Consider the following 20,991-nt stretch of genomic DNA (forward strand, 5'->3'; position numbering starts at 1 on the left):
AGGGGGCACCTCTAAGGTGCCCTCTGGGGTGTATTTTACAATAAAATGTACACTGGCATCAGTGTGCATTTATTGTGCTGAGAAGTTTGATACCAAACTTCCCAGTTTTCAGTGTAGCCATTATGGTGCTGTGGAGTTCGTGTTCGACAAACTCCCAGACCATATACTCTTATGGCTACCCTGCACTTACAATGTCTAAGGTTTTGTTTAGACACTGTAGGGGTACCATGCTCATGCACTGGTACCCTCACCTATGGTATAGTGCACCCTGCCTTAGGGCTGTAAGGCCTGCTAGAGGGGTGTCTTACCTATACTGCATAGGCAGTGAGAGGCTGGCATGGCACCCTGAGGGGAGTGCCATGTCGACTTACTCGTTTTGTCCTCACTAGCACACACAAGCTGGCAAGCAGGGTGTCTGTGCTGAGTGAGAGGTCTCCAGGGTGGCATAAGACATGCTGCAGCCCTTAGAGACCTTCCTTGGCATCAGGGCCCTTGGTACTAGAAGTACCAGTTACAAGGGACTTATCTGGATGCCAGGGTCTGCCAATTGTGGATACAAAAGTACAGGTTAGGGAAAGAACACTGGTGCTGGGGCCTGGTTAGCAGGCCTCAGCACACTTTCAATTGTAAACATAGCATCAGCAAAGGCAAAAAGTCAGGGGGCAACCATGCCAAGGAGGCATTTCCTTACACTGGCACAGACACAGGGGTGTAGGACAGGCACTTCTATAGAGACTGGCACAGACACAGGGGTGTAGGACAGGCACTTCTATAGAGACTGGCACAGTCACAGTGGTGTAGGACAGGCACTTCTATAGAGACTGGCACAGTCACAGGGGTGTAGGACAGGCACTTCTATAGAGACTGGCACAGTCACAGGGGTGTAGGACAGGCACTTCTATAGAGACTGGCACAGTCACAGGGGTGTAGGACAGGCACTTCTATAGAGATCGGCACTGGCACAGTAAAGAGGGTGTAGGACAGGCACTTCTATAGAGATCGGCACTGGCACAGTAAAGAGGGTGTAGGACAGGCATGTCCAAATATCTCTTAACTAGTACAATAAAGAAAGGGAGCTACATGCGTTGTGTTTCCAAACCTTTGGCACCAAAGATCCTCTTTTCCCTCCAACAAGAGCCAAAAATAACTCCCATAAAACAATAGATTTCTTTCACCGCCTGAGCACTTAGGAGAAAATCAGTGAAACGGTAACAAACACCATCAACAAAGGCACTTTGTACAGAGGATGCAGAGAGAGGGAGGCTGAGCAACACAAGTGTAGGAGCAAGATCTGGAGTAGGGTGGGGGTGGCGGCAGGAATACAGAGTATAGGGGAGGAGAGGGTACAGAGGACAGGTAGTGTCAGAGGGTAGAGACAAGAGACAGAAAGGGCACAGGCGTGAGACCGGAGAAAGAGAGGAGGGTAGAGGCAAGAGACGGAGAAAGAGAAGAGGGTAGAGGCAAGAGACCGGAGAAAGGGAAGAGGTAAGAGAATGGAGAAAGGGAAGAGGTAAGAGAATGGAGAAAGGGAAGAGGGTAGGGACACGAGACCAGAGAATAGGATGAGGAAAGAGACCGGAGAAAGAGAAGAGGGTAGAGGCAAGAGACGGAGAAAGAGAAGAGGGTAGAGGCAAGAGACCGGAGAAAGAGAAGAGGGTAGAGGCAAGAGACCGGAGAAAGAGAAGAGGGTAGAGGCAAGAGACGGAGAAAGAGAAGAGGGTAGAGGCAAGAGAATGGAGAAAGGGAAGAGGGTAGGGACACGAGACCAGAGAATAGGATGAGGAAAGAGACCGGAGAAAGAGAAGAGGGTAGAGGCAAGAGACGGAGAAAGAGAAGAGGGTAGAGGCAAGAGACCGGAGAAAGAGAAGAGGGTAGAGGCAAGAGACCGGAGAAAGAGAAGAGGGTAGAGGCAAGAGACCAGAGAAAGAGAAGAGGGTAGAGGCAAGAGACCGGAGAAAGAGAAGATGGTAGAGGCAAGAGACCGGAGAAAGAGAAGATGGTAGAGGCAAGAGACCGGAGAAAGGGAAGAGGTAAGAGAATGGAGAAAGGGAAGAGGGTAGGGACACGAGACCAGAGAATAGGATGAGGCAAGAGACCGGAGAAAGAGAAGAGGGTAGAGGCAAGAGACCGGAGAAAGAGAAGAGGGTAGATGCAAGAGACGGAGAAAGAGAAGAGGGTAGAGGCAAGAGACGGAGAAAGAGAAGAGGGTAGAGGCAAGAGACCGGAGAAAGGGAAGAGGTAAGAGAATGGAGAAAGGGAAGAGGGTAGGGACCAGAGAATAGGATGAGGCAAGAGACCGGAGAAAGAGAAGAGGGTAGAGGCAAGAGACCAGGAGAAAGAGAAGAGGGTAGAGGCAAGAGACCGGAGAAAGAGAAGAGGGTAGAGGCAAGAGGCAAGAGACGGAGAAAGAGAAGAGGGTAGAGGCAAGAGACCGGAGAAAGAGAAGAGGGTAGAGGCAAGAGACCAGGAGAAAGAGAAGAGGGTAGAGGCAAGAGACCAGGAGAAAGAGAAGAGGGTAGAGGCAAGAGACCGGAGAAAGAGAAGAGGGTAGAGGCAAGAGACCGGAGAAAGAGAAGAGGGTAGAGGCAAGAGACCAGAGAAAGCGAAGAGGGTAGAGGCAAGAGACCGGAGAAAGCGAAGAGGGTAGAGGCAAGAGACCAGAGAAAGCGAAGAGGTAAGAGAATGGAGAAAGGGAAGAGGGTAGGGACACGAGACCAGAGAATAGGATGAGGCAAGAGACCGGAGAAAGAGAAGAGGGTAGAGGCAAGAGACGGAGAAAGAGAAGAGGGTAGAGGCAAGAGACCGGAGAAAGAGAAGAGGGTAGAGGCAAGAGACCGGAGAAAGAGAAGAGGGTAGAGGCAAGAGACCGGAGAAAGAGAAGAGGGTAGAGGCAAGAGACCGGAGAAAGAGAAGAGGGTAGAGGCAAGAGACCGGAGAAAGAGGGTAGAGGCAAGAGACCAGAGAAAGAGAAGAGGGTAGAGGCAAGAGACCGGAGAAAGAGAAGAGGGTAGAGGCAAGAGACCGGAGAAAGAGAAGAGGGTAGAGGCAAGAGACCGGAGAAAGAGAAGAGGGTAGAGGCAAGAGACCGGAGAAAGAGAAGAGGGTAGAGGCAAGAGACCGGAGAAAGAGAAGAGGGTAGAGGCAAGAGACCGGAGAAAGAGAAGAGGGTAGAGGCAAGAGACCGGAGAAAGAGAAGAGGGTAGAGGCAAGAGACCGGAGAAAGAGAAGAGGGTAGAGGCAAGAGACCGGAGAAAGAGAAGAGGGTAGAGGCAAGAGACGGAGAAAGAGAAGATGGTAGAGGCAAGAGACCGGAGAAAGGGAAGAGGTAAGAGAATGGAGAAAGGGAAGAGGGTAGGGACACGAGACCAGAGAATAGGATGAGGCAAGAGACCGGAGAAAGAGAAGAGGGTAGAGGCAAGAGACCGGAGAAAGAGAAGAGGGTAGAGGCAAGAGACGGAGAAAGAGAAGAGGGTAGAGGCAAGAGACCGGAGAAAGAGAAGAGGGTAGAGGCAAGAGACCAGGAGAAAGAGAAGAGGGTAGAGGCAAGAGACCAGGAGAAAGAGAAGAGGGTAGAGGCAAGAGACCGGAGAAAGAGAAGAGGGTAGAGGCAAGAGACCGGAGAAAGAGAAGAGGGTAGAGGCAAGAGACCAGAGAAAGCGAAGAGGGTAGAGGCAAGAGACCGGAGAAAGCGAAGAGGGTAGAGGCAAGAGACCAGAGAAAGCGAAGAGGTAAGAGAATGGAGAAAGGGAAGAGGGTAGGGACACGAGACCAGAGAATAGGATGAGGCAAGAGACCGGAGAAAGAGAAGAGGGTAGAGGCAAGAGACGGAGAAAGAGAAGAGGGTAGAGGCAAGAGACCGGAGAAAGAGAAGAGGGTAGAGGCAAGAGACCGGAGAAAGAGAAGAGGGTAGAGGCAAGAGACCGGAGAAAGAGAAGAGGGTAGAGGCAAGAGACCGGAGAAAGAGAAGAGGGTAGAGGCAAGAGACCGGAGAAAGAGGGTAGAGGCAAGAGACCAGAGAAAGAGAAGAGGGTAGAGGCAAGAGACCGGAGAAAGAGAAGAGGGTAGAGGCAAGAGACCGGAGAAAGAGAAGAGGGTAGAAGCAAGAGACCGGAGAAAGAGAAGAGGGTAGAGGCAAGAGACCGGAGAAAGAGAAGAGGGTAGAGGCAAGAGACCGGAGAAAGAGAAGAGGGTAGAGGCAAGAGACCGGAGAAAGAGAAGAGGGTAGAGGCAAGAGACCGGAGAAAGAGAAGAGGGTAGAGGCAAGAGACCGGAGAAAGAGAAGAGGGTAGAGGCAAGAGACGGAGAAAGAGAAGATGGTAGAGGCAAGAGACCGGAGAAAGGGAAGAGGTAAGAGAATGGAGAAAGGGAAGAGGGTAGGGACACGAGACCAGAGAATAGGATGAGGCAAGAGACCGGAGAAAGAGAAGAGGGTAGAGGCAAGAGACGGAGAAATAGAAGAGGGTAGAGGCAAGAGACGGAGAAAGAGAAGAGGGTAGAGGCAAGAGACCGGAGAAAGGGAAGAGGTAAGAGAATGGAGAAAGGGAAGAGGTAAGAGAATGGAGAAAGGGAAGAGGGTAGGGACACGAGACCAGAGAATAGGATGAGGCAAGAGACCGGAGAAAGAGAAGAGGGTAGAGGCAAGAGACCGGAGAAAGAGAAGAGGGTAGAGGCAAGAGACCAGGAGAAAGAGAAGAGGGTAGAGGCAAGAGACCGGAGAAAGAGAAGAGGGTAGAGGCAAGAGACGGAGAAAGAGAAGAGGGTAGAGGCAAGAGACCGGAGAAAGAGAAGAGGGTAGAGGCAAGAGACCGGAGAAAGCGAAGAGGGTAGAGGCAAGAGACCGGAGAAAGCGAAGAGGGTAGAGGCAAGAGACCAGAGAAAGCGAAGAGGGTAGAGGCAAGAGACCGGAGAAAGCGAAGAGGGTAGAGGCAAGAGACCGGAGAAAGCGAAGAGGGTAGAGGCAAGAGACCGGAGAAAGCAAAGAGGGTAGAGGCAAGAGACCAGAGAAAGCGAAGAGGGTAGAGGCAAGAGACCAGAGAAAGGGAAGAGGGTAGAGGCAAGAGACCAGAGAAAGGGAAGAGGGTAGAGGCAAGAGACCAGAGAAAGGGAAGAGGGTAGAGGCAAGAGACCGGAGAAAGGGAGGAGGGTAGAGGCAAGAGACCAGAGAAAAGGTAGAGGCAAGAGACCAGAGAAAGCAAAGAGGGCAGAGGCAAGAGACCTGAGAAAGAGAAGAGAGTAGAGGCAAGAGACCGGAGAAAGGGAGGGTAGAGGCAAGAGACCAGAGAAAGGGAAGAGGGTAGAGGCAAGAGAACGGAGAAAGGGAAGAGGGTAGAGGCAAGAGAACAGAGAAAGGGAAGAGGGTAGAGGCAAGAGAAAGGAAAGAGGGTAGAGGCAAGAGAAAGGAAAGAGGGTAGAGGCAAGAGAACGGAGAGAGGGAAGAGGGTAGGGGCACAAGACCAGAGAAAAGGAGTAGGCAAGAGACCGGAGACAGAGAAGAGGGTAGAGGCAAGAGACCAGAGAAAGAGAAGAGGGTAGAGGCAAGAGACCAGAGAAAGGGAGGGTACAGGCAGGAGACTGGAGAAAGGGAAGAGGGTAGAGGCAACAGACCGGAGAAAGAGAAGAGGGTAGAGGCAAGAGACGGAGAAAGAGAAGAGGGTAGAGGCAAGAGACCAGAGAAAGGGAAGAGGGTAGAGGCAAGAGACCGGAGAAAGGGAAGAGGTAAGAGAATGGAGAAAAGGAAGAGGGTAGGGACACGAGACCAGAGAATAGGATGAGGCAAGAGACCGGAGAAAGAGAAGAGGGTAGAGGCAAGAGACCGGAGAAAGAGAAGAGGGTAGAGGCAAGAGACAGAGAAAGAGAAGAGGGTAGAGGCAAGAGACGGAGAAAGAGAAGAGGGTAGAGGCAAGAGACCAGAGAAAGGGAAGAGGGTAGAGGCAAGAGACCGGAGAAAGGGAAGAGGGTAGAGGCAAGAGACCGGAGAAAGGGAAGAGGTAAGAGAATGGAGAAAGGGAAGAGGGTAGGGACACGAGACCAGAGAATAGGATGAGGCAAGAGACCGGAGAAAGAGAAGAGGGTAGAGGCAAGAGACGGAGAAAGAGAAGAGGGTAGAGGCAAGAGACGGAGAAAGAGAAGAGGGTAGAGGCAAGAGACGGAGAAAGAGAAGAGGGTAGAGGCAAGAGACCGGAGAAAGGGAAGAGGTAAGAGAATGGAGAAAGGGAAGAGGGTAGGGACACGAGACCAGAGAATAGGATGAGGCAAGAGACCGGAGAAAGAGAAGAGGGTAGAGGCAAGAGACGGAGAAAGAGAAGAGGGTAGAGGCAAGAGACCAGAGAAAGAGAAGAGGGTAGAGGCAAGAGACCAGAGAAAGAGAAGAGGGTAGAGGCAAGAGACCAGAGAAAGAGAAGAGGGTAGAGGCAAGAGACCAGAGAAAGAGAAGAGGGTAGAGGCAAGAGACCGGAGAAAGGGAGGGTAGTGGCAAGAGACCGGAGAAAGGTGAGGGTAGAGGCAAGAGACCGGAGAAAGTGAAGAGGGTAGAGGCAAGAGACCGGAGAAAGAGAAGAGGGTAGAGGCAAGAGACCGGAGAAAGAGAAGAGGGTAGAGGCAAGAGACCGGAGAAAGAGAAGAGGGTAGAGGCAAGAGACCGGAGAAAGCGAAGAGGGTAGAGGCAAGAGACCGGAGAAAGCGAAGAGGGTAGAGGCAAGAGACCAGAGAAAGCGAAGACGGTAGAGGCAAGAGACCAGAGAAAGCGAAGAGGGTAGAGGCAAGAGACCGGAGAAAGGGAAGAGGGTAGAGGCAAGAGACCGGAGAAAGGGAGGAGGGTAGAGGCAAGAGACCAGAGAAAAGGTAGAGGCAAGAGACCAGAGAAAGCAAAGAGGGCAGAGGCAAGAGACCTGAGAAAGAGAAGAGGGTAGAGGCAAGAGACCGGAGAAAGGGAGGGTAGAGGCAAGAGACCAGAGAAAGGGAAGAGGGTAGAGGCAAGAGAACGGAGAAAGGGAAGAGGGAAGAGGCAAGAGAACGGAGAAAGGGAAGAGGGTAGAGGCACAAGACCAGAGAAAAGGAGTAGGCAAGAGACCGGAGACAGAGAAGAGGGTAGAGGCAAGAGACCAGAGAAAGAGAAGAGGGTAGAGGCAAGAGACCGGAGAAAGGGAAAAGGGTAGAGGCAAGAGACCAGAGAACGCAAAGAGGGTAGAGGCAAGAGACCAGAGAATGCAAAGAGGGTAGAGGCAAGAGACCAGAGAAAAGGTAGAGGCAAGAGACCAGAGAAAGGGAGGGTACAGGCAGGAGACTGGAGAAAGGGAAGAGGGTAGAGGCAAGAGACTAGAGAAAGATAAGAGGGTAGAGGCAAGAGACCAGAGAAAGAGAAGAGGGTAGAGGCAAGAGACCAGCGAAAGGGATGGTACAGGAAAGAGACCAGAGAAAGGGGGGGTAGAGGCAAGAGACCAGAGAAAGGGAGGGTAGCGGCAAGAGACCAGAGAAAGAGAAGATGGTAGAGGCAAGAGACCAGAGAAAGCAAAGAGGGTAGAAGCAAGAGACCAGAGAAAGCAAAGAGGGTAGAGGCAAGAGACCAGAGAAAGCAAAGAGGGTAGAGGCAAGAGACCAGAGAAAGCAAAGAGGGTAGAGGCAAGAGACCAGAGAAAGCAAAGAGGGTAGAGGCAAGAGACCAGAGAAAGCAAAGAGGGTAGAGGCAAGAGACCAGAGAAAGCAAAGAGGGTAGAGGCAAGAGACCAGAGAAAGCAAAGAGGGTAGAGGCAAGAGACCAAAGAAAGAGAAGAGGGTAGAGGCAAGAGACCGGAGAAAGGGAAGAGGGTAGAGGCAAGAGACCGGAGAAAGGAAGGGTACAGGCAGGAGACTGGAGAAAGGGAAGAGGGTAGAGGCAAGAGACCAGAGAAAGGGAAGACGGTAGAGGCAAGACACCAGAGAAAAGGAAGAGGGGAAAGACAAGAGAGTACAACGGAGAGAAGAGTTAACATCATGGGGTTGACATAGGAGGGGGAGTGCAGAGGAGAGAAAAGAGAAGGAACAGCAGCCGGCAGAAACAAGGGAAGAGAGTACCTGGGAAAAACAGTGAACAGGTAACATGACAGAAAGAAGAGAAACCGAGTAAGAGAACAGGGGAGAGGAGGGTCCAGAGTACAAAAAGAGAATAGAGGCCGGGTAACGACGAGGGGGCGACGAGAGGCGGGGCAGTGACTGAGGGAGTGCAGCGGGGGCGCCGGCCCCCGCGGAGTGCAGAGGCGCTGCACTGCCTCTCCGGCCGCTCAGTACTGTGTTAGCGCTCCGAGGCCGGGACTCGTCGGCTCCCTCCCCTCAGAGCGCTTTAGAGGCGGTGGGGGGACCCTTCAGACCCCGCTCACGGGATCTTACCTCTCGGTCACGTGCTTGACCCTTGCCCCGGAGGTGTTCCGCTGGTCGGCCAGGCGGGGTGGAGCCGCCTTCATGCAGCAGGGTTTGCAGAGGGTGCCGGGGCACACCGAAGGAGGCCGGGGTGTGGTCCTACCCCCCGCCGTGCTCTCCACTCCTGAGCAAACCCTCCGCTCCCATTTACACTCCAAACTTCCCCGCACTTGTCCCCCCCACTATCGATTTTTTTCCACACAACCTCGTTTCTCAACTGTACTACTCACGCTCAGTTGCACTCTCCGCTATCGGAGTACACTGCCTTCTGCCTCCCAAGCTAAAGTGCGACCCTCACTCTCCCCCTCTCTCCCCGACACCACACTATGCCTCGTGCCCCCACTTCACCGATGCGCCGCTGGCACAAACGTGGCGTTGAACTTTCTAATCACAGCAAAGAGTCCTCGGACTAAATGGGCATGGAGCCTGATAGCCCCCTCATCTGGTGCAATGCCTAATGAGGGGCAGTGTGAGCAGCTGATATAAGTTAACAATGTGACGAACTGCCCCTGTAGGACTGTATAAAATAATGGGTTGTTGGATGCTGTAAGTGGTAGTCAGTGTCGGACACTGCCACTGAAAGTTGGGTGACTAGATTATGTCCACAAATATAGAAGTAGGACTATCATTTTGCATTGATTGGGGGGCACAGAAAGACTTGACAGCGCAGACCAACATAGGAAAGAGACAATGTGGCACTATACTGAATTAAATGCAGCTTTTATTCACGGTTTAGCTGTTAACTAAATTAATTTCACTGCGGGCTAATGATTAATTTTGCACCAAAATACATGAAAACTCACCTCCCTGTGTACTGAGGATACCCTCTCTGAAAACCATAACTTGCTAAGAAAGTTTGGTGGTAGAACATTGAAAGTTGCACAAGGACCCATAAAAATATATTTGCCTTTGCTACGATGTGGGCCGGAAAATACGTAGACTTAAATAAAACGTACAGAATCTCTTTTTGAGACGTGGCTAAGCATTAAAGACGTGCCAGCTTTTCACAATTTAAACGAAAATAGTACAGTGTTTTCAATAAATACCCACCTTCGCCTCTCCAACTTGCGATAAAGTTTAAAGGAAAACTCACGAAGCTTGGGCATCGCCTCAGGGTCTTTTGTTACTAATCAACCCCTCTATACACCCTGCTGTAACGCTTCAGTAAGAAACTACAGCACAACAGGGGAGTCTTTAAAAATTATAAAAAGATCTGCTTTTTGTCCCTCCGGTGATTTAACAAGAGAGAAGCAGCGGAATGCCAGCCTGCACTCTATTCCAACTGTAATGTGCAGGCTTCCCCGTCCCTCTTCCCCACACCGGGACATGTTTCTGTGTTTATTAAAAATGTTGGGACGCCGGGACATTCCACGAAAAACAGGGACTGTCCGGAAAAATGTGGGCACTCTAACGAACGGGTTCTTAGAAGCTTTAACTGATGGGCAGTGTGAGGGACTGCCACTGATAGTATGAGGGACTGGCACTTTGAGGCATGTGAGGATGTCGCACAAGTGGGCATTTTGAGGAACGGGCAGTGGTGAGCAAAGTTTAGCGGCAAGAATTGGGCAATTTAAGTAGCTGCCACAATGAACAATGTGAGCAGCGGACTATGGTGTTCAGAATGCTGAAGTTACACTGGGGGGCAGTGTTAGAATCTGGCACTGTCGGTAATGTAAAGCACTGGCGTGGTGGACAGTGTGACCGGCTGGCACTGGTGGGCAGGGTGAGGAACAGACAGTGATGGGCGGTGTGAAGACTGGTGCTAGCGGTCAGTGTGGGAAACTCCACCAGGAGGGTAATGTTTGAAACTGCCACCTGTGGGGTGTTTGCAGTTGGCACCTATGGGCAGTGTGAGGAACTGGCACTATTATGCAGTATGAACAGTTGGTACTAGTGAGCAGTTTGAGGAGTGGTACCCTGGAAGGCAGTGAGAGAAGCTGGCACTAGTGAACGGTGTGAAGAACAGTCCCTGGCAGAGATCTGCAGTTGCCCAGCTGGCTCTAGTGTGCAATGTGAGCAGCTGGCACCTTAAATAGTTTGGTGGAGGGTCACTGGAAGGCAGCTTGTGCAGTTGGCACTGTGAGCAGTGTGGACAACTGACAATGGAGGCCAGTGTGAGAAGCTGGCACTGGTGAGCAGTGTGAGTAGAGAACACTGGTAGGCAACGTGAGCAGTTGGCTCTGGTCAACAGTTTGAGAAACGCACACCGGAAGCCAGTTTGAAAAGCAGGCCCTGGTGAGCAGTATAATGAATGGTCCCTGGCAGTGGTGGGATTATGAGCAGCCGGCACTAGTGCACAGTTTGAGGTACAGACAGTGTAAGGCAGCGTGAACAGCTGACACTGGAGAGCACTCTGAGGTAGAGACACTAAGGCAGTGTGAGCCGCTGGCACTGGTGAACGGTCTGAGGTACAATCAGTGTAAGGCAGTGTGAGCCGCTGGCGCTAGTGAGCAGTCTGAGGTACAATCAGTGTGAGCCGCTGGCACTGGTTCTCAGTTTGAGGAACGGAAACGGTAGGGCAGTGTGAGCAGCTGGCGAGCAGTCTGAGGTACGGACACTAAGGCAGTGTGAGCAGCAGGCACTCTAGGGCAGTCTGAGGTACAATCACTGTGAGACAGTGTGAGCTGCTGGCACTGGTTCTCAGTTTGAGGAACGGAAACGGTAGGGCAGTGTGAGCAGGTGGTACTGGTGAGTAGTTTGAGGTACAGATACTGTAAGGCAGTGTGAGCAGCTGGCGAGCAGTCTGAGGTACATACACTGTAAGGCAGTGTGAGCAGCTGGCACTGGTGAGAAGTGTGAGGTACAGACACTGGAAGGCTGTGTGAGCCGCCGGCACTGGTGAGCACTGTGAGGCACAGAAGCACTGTGAGTTACAGACAGTGTAAGGCAGTGTGAGCCGCAGGCACTGGTGAGCAGTCTGAGGTGCAGTCACTGTAAGGCAGTGTGATCAGTTGGTACTAGTGAGCGGTCTGAGGTACAGACACTAAGGCGGTGTGAGTAGCTGGCACTGGTGAGCAGTCTGAGTTACAGACACTGTAAGATGGTGTGTGCCACTGGCAGTAGTGAGCAGTCTGAGGTACAGACACTATAAGGCAGTGTGAGCAACAGGCACTCTAGGGTAGTCTGAGGTACAAACACCGTAAGGCAGTGTGAGCCACTGACACTGGTAAGCAGTCTGAGGTACAGCACTGTAAGGCGGTGTGAGCACCTGGCACTGGTGAGAAGTGTGAGGTACAGACACTGTAAGGCAGTTGAGCCGCTGGCACTGGTGAACAGTCTGAGGTACAGACACTAAGGCAGTGTGAACAGCTGGCACTGGTGAACAGTCTGAGGCAGTGTGAGCCGCGGGCACTGGTGAGCAGTTTAAGGTACAGATAGTGTGAGCCGCTGGCTCTGGTGAGCAGTCTGAGGTACAGACACTGTAAGGCAATGTGAGCAGCAGGCAGTCTGAGGTACAGACACTAAGGCGGTGTGAGCAGCTGGCACTGGTGAGAAGTGTGAGGTACAGACACTGTAAGGCAGTTGAGCCACTGGCACTGGTGAACAGTCTGAGGCAGTGTGAGCCGCAGGCACTGGTGAGCAGTTTAAGGTACAGACAGTGTGAGCCGCTGGCTCTGGTGAGCAGTCTGAGGTACAGACACTGAAGGCAATGTGAGCAGCAGGCAGTCTGAGGTACAGACACTAAGGCGGTGTGAGCAGCTGGCACTGGTGAGCAGTCTGAGGTACAGACACTGTAAGGCAGTGTGAGCCGCTGGCACTGGTGAACAGTCTGAGGTACAGACACTAAGGCAGTGTGAACAGCTGGCACTGGTGAGCAGTCTGAGGTACAGACACTGTAAGGCAGTGTGAGCCGCTGGCACTGGTGAACAGTCTGAGGCAGTGTGAGCCGCAGGCACTGGTGAACAGTTTAAGGTACAGATAGTGTGAGCCGCTGGCTCTGGTGAGCAGTCTGAGGTACAGACACTGTAAGGCAATGTGAGCAGCAGGCAGTCTGAGGTACAGACACTAAGGCGGTGTGAGCAGCAGGCAGTCTGAGGTACAGACACTAAGGCGGTGTGAGCAGCAGGCAGTCTGAGGTACAGACACTAAGGCGGTGTGAGCAGCTGGCACTGGTGAGCAGTCTGAGGTACAGACACTGTAAGGCAGTGTGAGCCGCTGGCACTGGTGAACAGTCTGAGGTACAGACACTAAGGCAGTGTGAACAGCTGGCACTGGTGAGCAGTCTGAGGTACAGACACTGTAAGGCAGTGTGAGCCGCTGGCACTGGTGAACAGTCTGAGGCAGTGTGAGCCGCGGGCACTGGTGAGCAGTTTAAGGTACAGATAGTGTGAGCCGCTGGCTCTGGTGAGCAGTCTGAGGTACAGACACTGTAAGGCAATGTGAGCAGCAGGCAGTCTGAGGTACAGACACTAAGGCGGTGTGAGCAGCTGGCACTGGTGAGAAGTGTGAGGTACAGACACTGTAAGGCAGTTGAGCCACTGGCACTGGTGAACAGTCTGAGGCAGTGTGAGCCGCAGGCACTGGTGAGCAGTTTAAGGTACAGACAGTGTGAGCCGCTGGCTCTGGTGAGCAGTCTGAGGTACAGACACTGAAGGCAATGTGAGCAGCAGGCAGTCTGAGGTACAGACACTAAGGCGGTGTGAGCAGCTGGCACTGGTGAGCAGTCTGAGGTACAGACACTGTAAGGCAGTGTGAGCCGCTGGCACTGGTGAACAGTCTGAGGTACAGACACTAAGGCAGTGTGAACAGCTGGCACTGGTGAGCAGTCTGAGGTACAGACACTGTAAGGCAGTGTGAGCCGCTGGCACTGGTGAACAGTCTGAGGCAGTGTGAGCCGCAGGCACTGGTGAACAGTTTAAGGTACAGATAGTGTGAGCCGCTGGCTCTGGTGAGCAGTCTGAGGTACAGACACTGTAAGGCAATGTGAGCAGCAGGCAGTCTGAGGTACAGACACTAAGGCGGTGTGAGCCACTGGCTCTGGTGAGCAGTCTGAGGTACAGACACTAAGGCGGTGTGAGCAGCTGGCACTGGTGAGCAGTCTGAGGTACTAACACTGGAAGGTTGTGTGTGCAGCTGGCACTGGTGAGAAGTGTGAGGTACAGACACTGTAAGGCAGTTGAGCCGCTGGCACTGGTGAACAGTCTGAGGCAGTGTGAGCCGCAGGCACTGGTGAGCAGTTTAAGGTACAGACAGTGTGAGCCGCTGGCTCTGGTGAGCAGTCTGAGGTACAGACACTAAGGCGGTGTGAGCAGCTGGCACTGGTGAGCAGTCTGAGGTACTAACACTGGAAGGTTGTGTGTGCAGCTGGCACTGGTGAGAAGTGTGAGGTACAGACACTGTAAGGCAGTTGAGCCACTGGCACTGGTGAACAGTCTGAGGCAGTGTGAGCCGCAGGCACTGGTGAGCAGTTTAAGGTACAGACAGTGTGAGCCGCTGGCTCTGGTGAGCAGTCTGAGGTACAGACACTGAAGGCAATGTGAGCAGCAGACAGTCTGAGGTACAGACACTAAGGCGGTGTGAGCAGCTGGCACTGGTGAGCAGTCTGAGGTACAGACACTGTAAGGCAGTGTGAGCCGCTGGCACTGGTGAACAGTCTGAGGTACAGACACTAAGGCAGTGTGAACAGCTGGCACTGGTGAGCAGTCTGAGGTACAGACACTGTAAGGCAGTGTGAGCCGCTGGCACTGGTGAACAGTCTGAGGCAGTGTGAGCCGCAGGCACTGGTGAACAGTTTAAGGTACAGATAGTGTGAGCCGCTGGCTCTGGTGAGCAGTCTGAGGTACAGCCACTGTAAGGCAATGTGAGCAGCAGGCAGTCTGAGGTACAGACACTAAGGCGGTGTGAGCAGCTGGCACTGGTGAGCAGTCTGAGGTACAGACACTGTAAGGCAGTGTGAGCCACTGGCTCTGGTGAGCAGTCTGAGGTACAGACACTAAGGCGGTGTGAGCAGCTGGCACTGGTGAGCAGTCTGAGGTACTAACACTGGAAGGTTGTGTGTGCAGCTGGCACTGGTGAGAAGTGTGAGGTACAGTCACTGTAAAGCAGTGTGAGCCACTGGCTCTGGTGAGCAGTCTGAGGTACAGACACTAAGGCGGTGTGAGCAGCTGGCACTGGTGAGCAGTCTGAGGTACTAACACTAGAAGGTTGTGTGTGCAGCTGGCAGTGGTGAGAAGCGCGAGGAACAGTCCCTGGCAGTGGTGGGCAGTTGAGCAGTTGCCATTAGGAGGCAGTGTGAGGCGCTGACACTGGAAGGCTGTTCGAGCAGCAGGCACTGGTGGCTAGTTTTAAAAGCGGTCAATGGTGAACAGACTCAGAAAGGAGCTTTTGGAAGCCGGAACTTCAGCACCATGCGTCTGGTAATTTTCATTAGCGCCAATCCACCCAAACCGTTCGCTCAAAGTGCCTAAAGGCGTTAAGCTTGCTGTGTGCGCTACAGTGGGAATTAAATGACATCTTTCTTTCGGCTCCCTCGCCGCTTCTTCCTCCGATGCTTTCTATAACAGCCTCATTATCAGAGCTTCCGGAGCCCCACGGCCCCCTCTGGACAGAACACAATTACTGGAATTACCCACAGTGGGATTCGTAAAATCATTCCAGCATCACCTGTACTCGTGAGAATAGGACGCCTCCTCTCCAACCCCGGTCCCCCAAACTGGTAAACCGTACAGGAGTTGCCTTTTTGGTGGGTGGAGAGGGACGTCTCTGCCCTCCCTATCCGTGTTGTTCCCCACTGCTGACTGACAGTGTTACACACAAAAGTCACAACACTCGTGGAGAACGCACAACCGCGGATCCGAAAATCAGACGATTAAACAATTTCAACCATAAGAATTTCCGGATCTGGCTTAGGTTTCACCCGTGGCGCCTCAATCCCCACTCAGAGGGCGACTGGTTCAGGCTTGATGAAAACTCACTTTACACAATTTATAGTGCACGGTGCGCCGAAAGTAAAAAAGACTCCTAGTTCCTTCCGTTCGTAAAGCACTAAGGCGGAGGGGCATTGAACGGCCTCTGTTCCCTAAACAGTTTAACGCTCACACGGCATTCTTAAGAGTGGGGTTGCCAACTACATGCTGGTACGGCGCTTGAAAGTGGTGTTCGTGCTACGTCTAAGATCTCTCATTTTTGGGAAAACGAGACTATGACAAAGAGGCAACATGTGATTTGCCCAAGATCACACCATAAACCAGCGTTGGGAAGTCGTGATTTATGCCGGTTAAGAGGCTTATACACAGAAATAACTTCATTTTTTCTATATCGCCCCATCCTTCCCATCTGTCATCTCTAAGCTCTATACAGGTGTAGCTATTACCCAGTGTATGGCACTAGATAGGCGACTGGGAAGGATGCCCAGCTCAGTCTGCCCTACAGGGATTTGAGGGCGTCGTATAAAGATTACAGCAGGTTTCAGCAGCGAGCGTTGTACCTGAACGCTCCTCTGATTTTTACCAACATTTCGGCATTTGCTCAAGGGAAGCGTGCGCGAATGTTGACAGTTTAGGCAAAACAGCGTGTTTTAGCGACTGGGCCACACTGTTTTCTCACTGAAAACAATAACGTATGTTTAATCAAGCGCTTCTTAACGCACGTCTGCCATTTAAAGGCGCTACACGTAGCAGGTGTAGCGCTCACCTGATTGAATAGCCTTCAATTCACCGACCTAGAAAGAACTGAAGCCGGAGCTGTCCAGTCGGGATCCGAACTCGTGGCTACAGATCACACCGGATGTCAGCGGTGGCCGGTGTCTCACGGAGCCCTCTGGACGCTAGGAGGGCTGACACCGGTTTGCCTCAACATCGACCTTTCTAGGTCCCCCATGTACACTTAATAACAACAAAGTGACATCTGTCAATATTCGAACATTTGTCCCCCGGGCGACCAAGAGGGATCTCTCAAAGATGCCAGTGTTGTGGTGATCGGATGCCGGCAAGGGCACCCAGGTGGCGTACGAGATCACCCTGGCACCGCTCCAGGAGTGCCTGGACAGCTCATTTCACCCTCCTACACCCCACACCTGCTGCGACTTGTCTGTTTCATTGTCTTCCGTCCCCGCTTTTATCCAGAATGCCCCTTCTTCGCCTGACCAGCACCGTTAGGCAATAACTTCATGTTGTTTTCTGAGTCGAAAGAAGAACAAGATCTGAGGCCGCATCTGCTGCTGTGAAACATACGTATCATACGAGTTAAAAGGGGGGCGCCCTTCGTGGAAGCAGGCTCTGATGCGGAAAACTTTTCCGATGCTATATACATAATAACATGGTCAATGGACATTGCGTTTGGTTCAGTGGGAGGTTGGGGTGGTCTACAACGTGGCAGAAAAACCTCTCTCGGACCCAGCGGGGGACACACTAATCCATTTTCTGCATCTGGAAGCCTTTCCGTTCCGGTCTCGGGTGAGTCTAGCGCCTCCAGCCGGAGAAGGCGCCTTCTAGTACATTCGTGGTAGGCGTATGCCCCGGTCTCGGGTGAGTCTAGCGCCTCCTACCGGAGGAGGCGTCTTCTAGGACATTCGTCGTAGGCGTGTGCCCGGGCTAGGCTGATCTGCCGGAGCAGGGCAGAGCCTTCAACCTGGAGCCGAGCACCGCAGGAGAGGGCGCCCTCTCTTCGGCGACAGCTGCCGTGGAAACCTCCCTCTCTTGGGCACCATGAGTACCTTTTCCTATTACCAGGTATAAAACTGGTGTAAGCGTCTTTCAGACGACCGACCTGGGTGGATCCTTTGCGCCTGGGAGGGTCGCCCACAGCAGAAGTTTCACCCCTGGCGATCGGCCACGGAGGTAGGCCCGCATCTGGACGTCCAAACACCGGACTAGGGCGCCCTCTCACTAATGTGGGGTCACCCTTTGGCCTAATAACCACATGAGCAATGCCCCCCCCAGTGAAGACGGCACAGGAGGTGGCCCTCAGTTCAGTTGACTGGTCAGAGGTGTAGGGTGTTCTCTTGGTAACTGATCATAGAAGTAGGGCGTCCTTTGGGCCCAAAGCACAGTAGTGTGGCCTTTCCTTTGGCTTCTCAAAGGACTAGAGGTTCCTCTTGGACCACCAGCCGCAAAAGCAAGGTCTCCTTTCAGACAAAAAACCATAGGGCAAGAGTCACCTCTTGGAGGCCTGGCCGTAGCAGTAGGCTCAACTCTTGAAGTACAACCAACGTCTGGTGATCAAGGGTAGAGTCAACTCTTAGGTGATCGCACATGAGAAAGGTGTGGCTTTAGGGTCCCTTCTTGAATGATCAACTATAATAGTAAGGGACCCCCATTGGTTATAAACACAGGAGTTAGGGAATAAATCCTGGATGAATGTGCACAGCAGGAAGGGACCACTCCTGGGTGAATGCCCGCGGAGGTAAGGGACTCCTCATGGATGACAGACTGCAGGAGCAAGGGACCCCATCAACACTCATAAACATAGGAGTAAGGGATCACTCTTAGAAGGATGGCCAAAGGAGTAAGGGACCATTCCTCGACGAATGACCACATGAGTGACCACTCCTGGATGATAAACTTGAAGTGAGCACTGCAAGATTCATGACTACAGGTGTTAAGGCCGCTCCTGAATGAATGACTCCAGGAGTAAGAGATTCGTCCTGGGTGATGAACACAGCAGTAAGGGACCACTGCTGGATGAATGGCCTCAAGAGTAGGGCCCCTCATGGATGAAAAACACAGGAGTAAAGGTCCACACGTAGAAGAACAGCCACACGAGTAAGGGATCACTCCTGGAAGAATGGCCACAGGTGTAAGGGACCACACACGGATGTTAAAAACAGGAGTAAAGTATTACTATTGGATGAATAGCCACAGGACTAAGGGACCCCGTCATGGATGATAAACCACAGGATAACTATAGGAGTGAAAAAAAAAATTATGTGACCAACCACAGACATACAGCACTGGCTGAAAAAATTTATCACAGGAGTATGACCCATGTGCAAGATATACCACAGAAGAAAATAAATCTGCTTAGATGATCAACAGATGAAAGGGACCCCTTTTGAACAATCAACAAAAGGAATAAGGAACCCCTTTTGTGTAACTAACCATACTTCTAAGGGACTCTTTTTGGATGACTGACCACATGAATAAGGGAGCTTCTTAGATGACCGATGATCACAGATAGGAAACAGATGCCACCATCTTGAATGATCAAACACAGTAGTAAGGGACTTTCTTTCGACATTCAACACAGGAATTGGGATCCAATTTGGATGATGAATTACAAGAGTAAAGGATAGGAAGATTAACCATCGAATTAAAGTGCATCTCTTAGATGATCAACCATTGAAGTTAAGAACCACTCCTGGTTAATAAACCATAGACATAAATGATCATCTCTTGATATTGAAGTAAAGGAGCACTGCTGGAAGATCAATCATAGGAGTAAAGGACCCCTTTTGGATGATAAAGCACACAAGTAAAGGAACACTCTCGGATGACAGGCCATAGGAGTAAAGCACCCTCTAGGTTGATCAACCAGAGAAATAAAGGACCCCTCTTGGATGACTGACCACATGACTAAGGGACCACCCCTGAACAACTGATAACAGGAGTTCTTGGACGTCGGAACACAAGAGTATGAGAGACCTGATGGGAGGTGAACTATAGGATTAGTGTCCCATTTTGGATGATCGACTACAGAAGTAAGAATCCCTGTTGGGTGTTAAACCTTAGGAGAGAATTTTCTCCTGGATGGCCAACCACAGGAGAAGGACTTTATCCTGGATTGGTAGAAAGGTAGACCTTTTTAGGTTACCACCCATAGGAGTCAGAAACACCCTTGGATGTTGTATTATCAATCACCGGATTAGGGACCCATGCTTCATTGTGAATCTTAGGAAATTAACACATGTTAATATATCGACTACATATGTAAAAGCCTGCTCTTGATTCATCACCACTGAAACAGTCTTCCTCTTGGAAAACCAACTTCACGCAAGAGAGTCCAGTTTTGGACAGTCGACTCTAGGGGTAAAGGACCCATCTTGGATGATGGATTATTAGTTAAAGAAGGAAGGGACACAAGGAAGGGACACAGCTTGAATCACCACACACACATGGGACCTCTCTTGGACAGCTGACCACAGGAGTAAGGAACAACACTTGGGCAGTTGGCCAGAGGTTTAAGGGGCACCTCTTTGAAGTTTTACTTTAGGATTCGGGACCTAGCTGGGGCAAACAATTATCACTTGTAGATGTCAGGGAGAGGAGAGCTCTTGGGTGTTTGAGAACAGGAGAAAGAGAATCTTCTTGAATGACTGACCATAGGAGTAGGGTCTGCATGGGACGATGGATTATCCATCACAGAAATCAGGGGCACTTCTCAGAGATTGGCCATGGAATTGGAGATCCCTATTTGAAGCTTGACTACAGGATCACAATACTCCTTGAAGTTTCACTATGAAATTCAAGCCCACCCTCCCCTTAAATGATGAATCCCCAAACCAGTACCTTCTTGGATCACTAACCACAAGAGTAAGGTCCTTTGTAGAAACGGACCACCTCCTGTTCAATAACTGACAACAGAACAGAGTCCCCTATTCAATGATTGATCCTATGTGTATGGTCTCTATTTGGCAAAATAAACAATATAGCTGCGCCCAAACTGAACAAAAAAGTAGAGATCCCCACCTATAAAAGTCCCTTATTCAAAGATTGACAATGATTCAGCCTATGTGTACGGTCTCTATTCTGTGAACTGAACACTACAGCAGAGCCGGAATGCAACAAAATAGCAGCCCCCCTCCCCCAATGAATCAACCACAGGAGTTGGTTCGCCTCTTGGATGTCTGACCGTAGGCGTAAGATACCTCGTGTATGTTTAACTACAGCAGCACAGTACCCTACATCACCTGGAAAAAGACCACAGAAGTTGTGTGCCTTCGTGAATGACTGCCCACAGGAGAGGACAAATCACTTAATCTCCCTATGTCTACAATTCAGCACCTTGAGACCCTCACGGGTGATTTGTCGGAATTTACAAATCCTGGATTTATTATTATTACTATTAATATTAGACGGGTCGTTTCTCATACCCCCATCATCCAAGTAATGTATCTCCTTACAAACAACAGAATCTGCAGTTAGGAAAAGCTGGTTCTCAAAGAGCATGTAAATTGAAATTTCCCTAGCGTGGCGACAAAAAGTCTAGATTTCATTAAGAAACACAGAGGTGATTAATGCATGCCCCAGGCACATCGGGCCACCGAGTACAGCCCTTCCTCATCTGGGGAGTCGCAGGGGGTATGTGGTGGAAAAGCATGGGGGTGTGGAGTGCACAAGAAAATCAGGAAGGCTAAAAGCAACAATACAATATAATCACCACTATACAACGTGTGAGAAGAGTAGGGGAGTGCTGGTGAGTTAGTTTGAGATTATGGCTTTACAGTCCTAATGTATTGCTCATAAACACGGTCATCTTTGCAATAAGTGATCTGCCTAGAGTTGGCAACACAACCACTGAATGAATAGATTTGTCTGTTCACCAGTCGGTAAGACAGAAGTTATAATTGTGTAAGCGCTAAATGGAAAAATATTGTAAATAGCACTATCGGCTGACATAAGTAGTGTCATAATCATTATTATCAAAATTATCTTCTCATTAGTT

General features: G+C 51.1%; 1 protein-coding gene across 1 annotated transcript in view; it reads right to left on the reverse strand.

The window, feature by feature from the left end:
• Positions 1-20,991, reverse strand: part of NPR1 (natriuretic peptide receptor 1) — an 806,130-nt gene that overhangs the window by 783,302 nt on the left and 1,837 nt on the right. The gene's annotated exons all lie outside the window — the stretch shown is intronic.

The sequence above is a fragment of the Pleurodeles waltl genome, chromosome 12 (genome assembly GCF_031143425.1).
Source record: "Pleurodeles waltl isolate 20211129_DDA chromosome 12, aPleWal1.hap1.20221129, whole genome shotgun sequence".
Lineage (NCBI taxonomy): Eukaryota > Metazoa > Chordata > Amphibia > Caudata > Salamandridae > Pleurodeles > Pleurodeles waltl.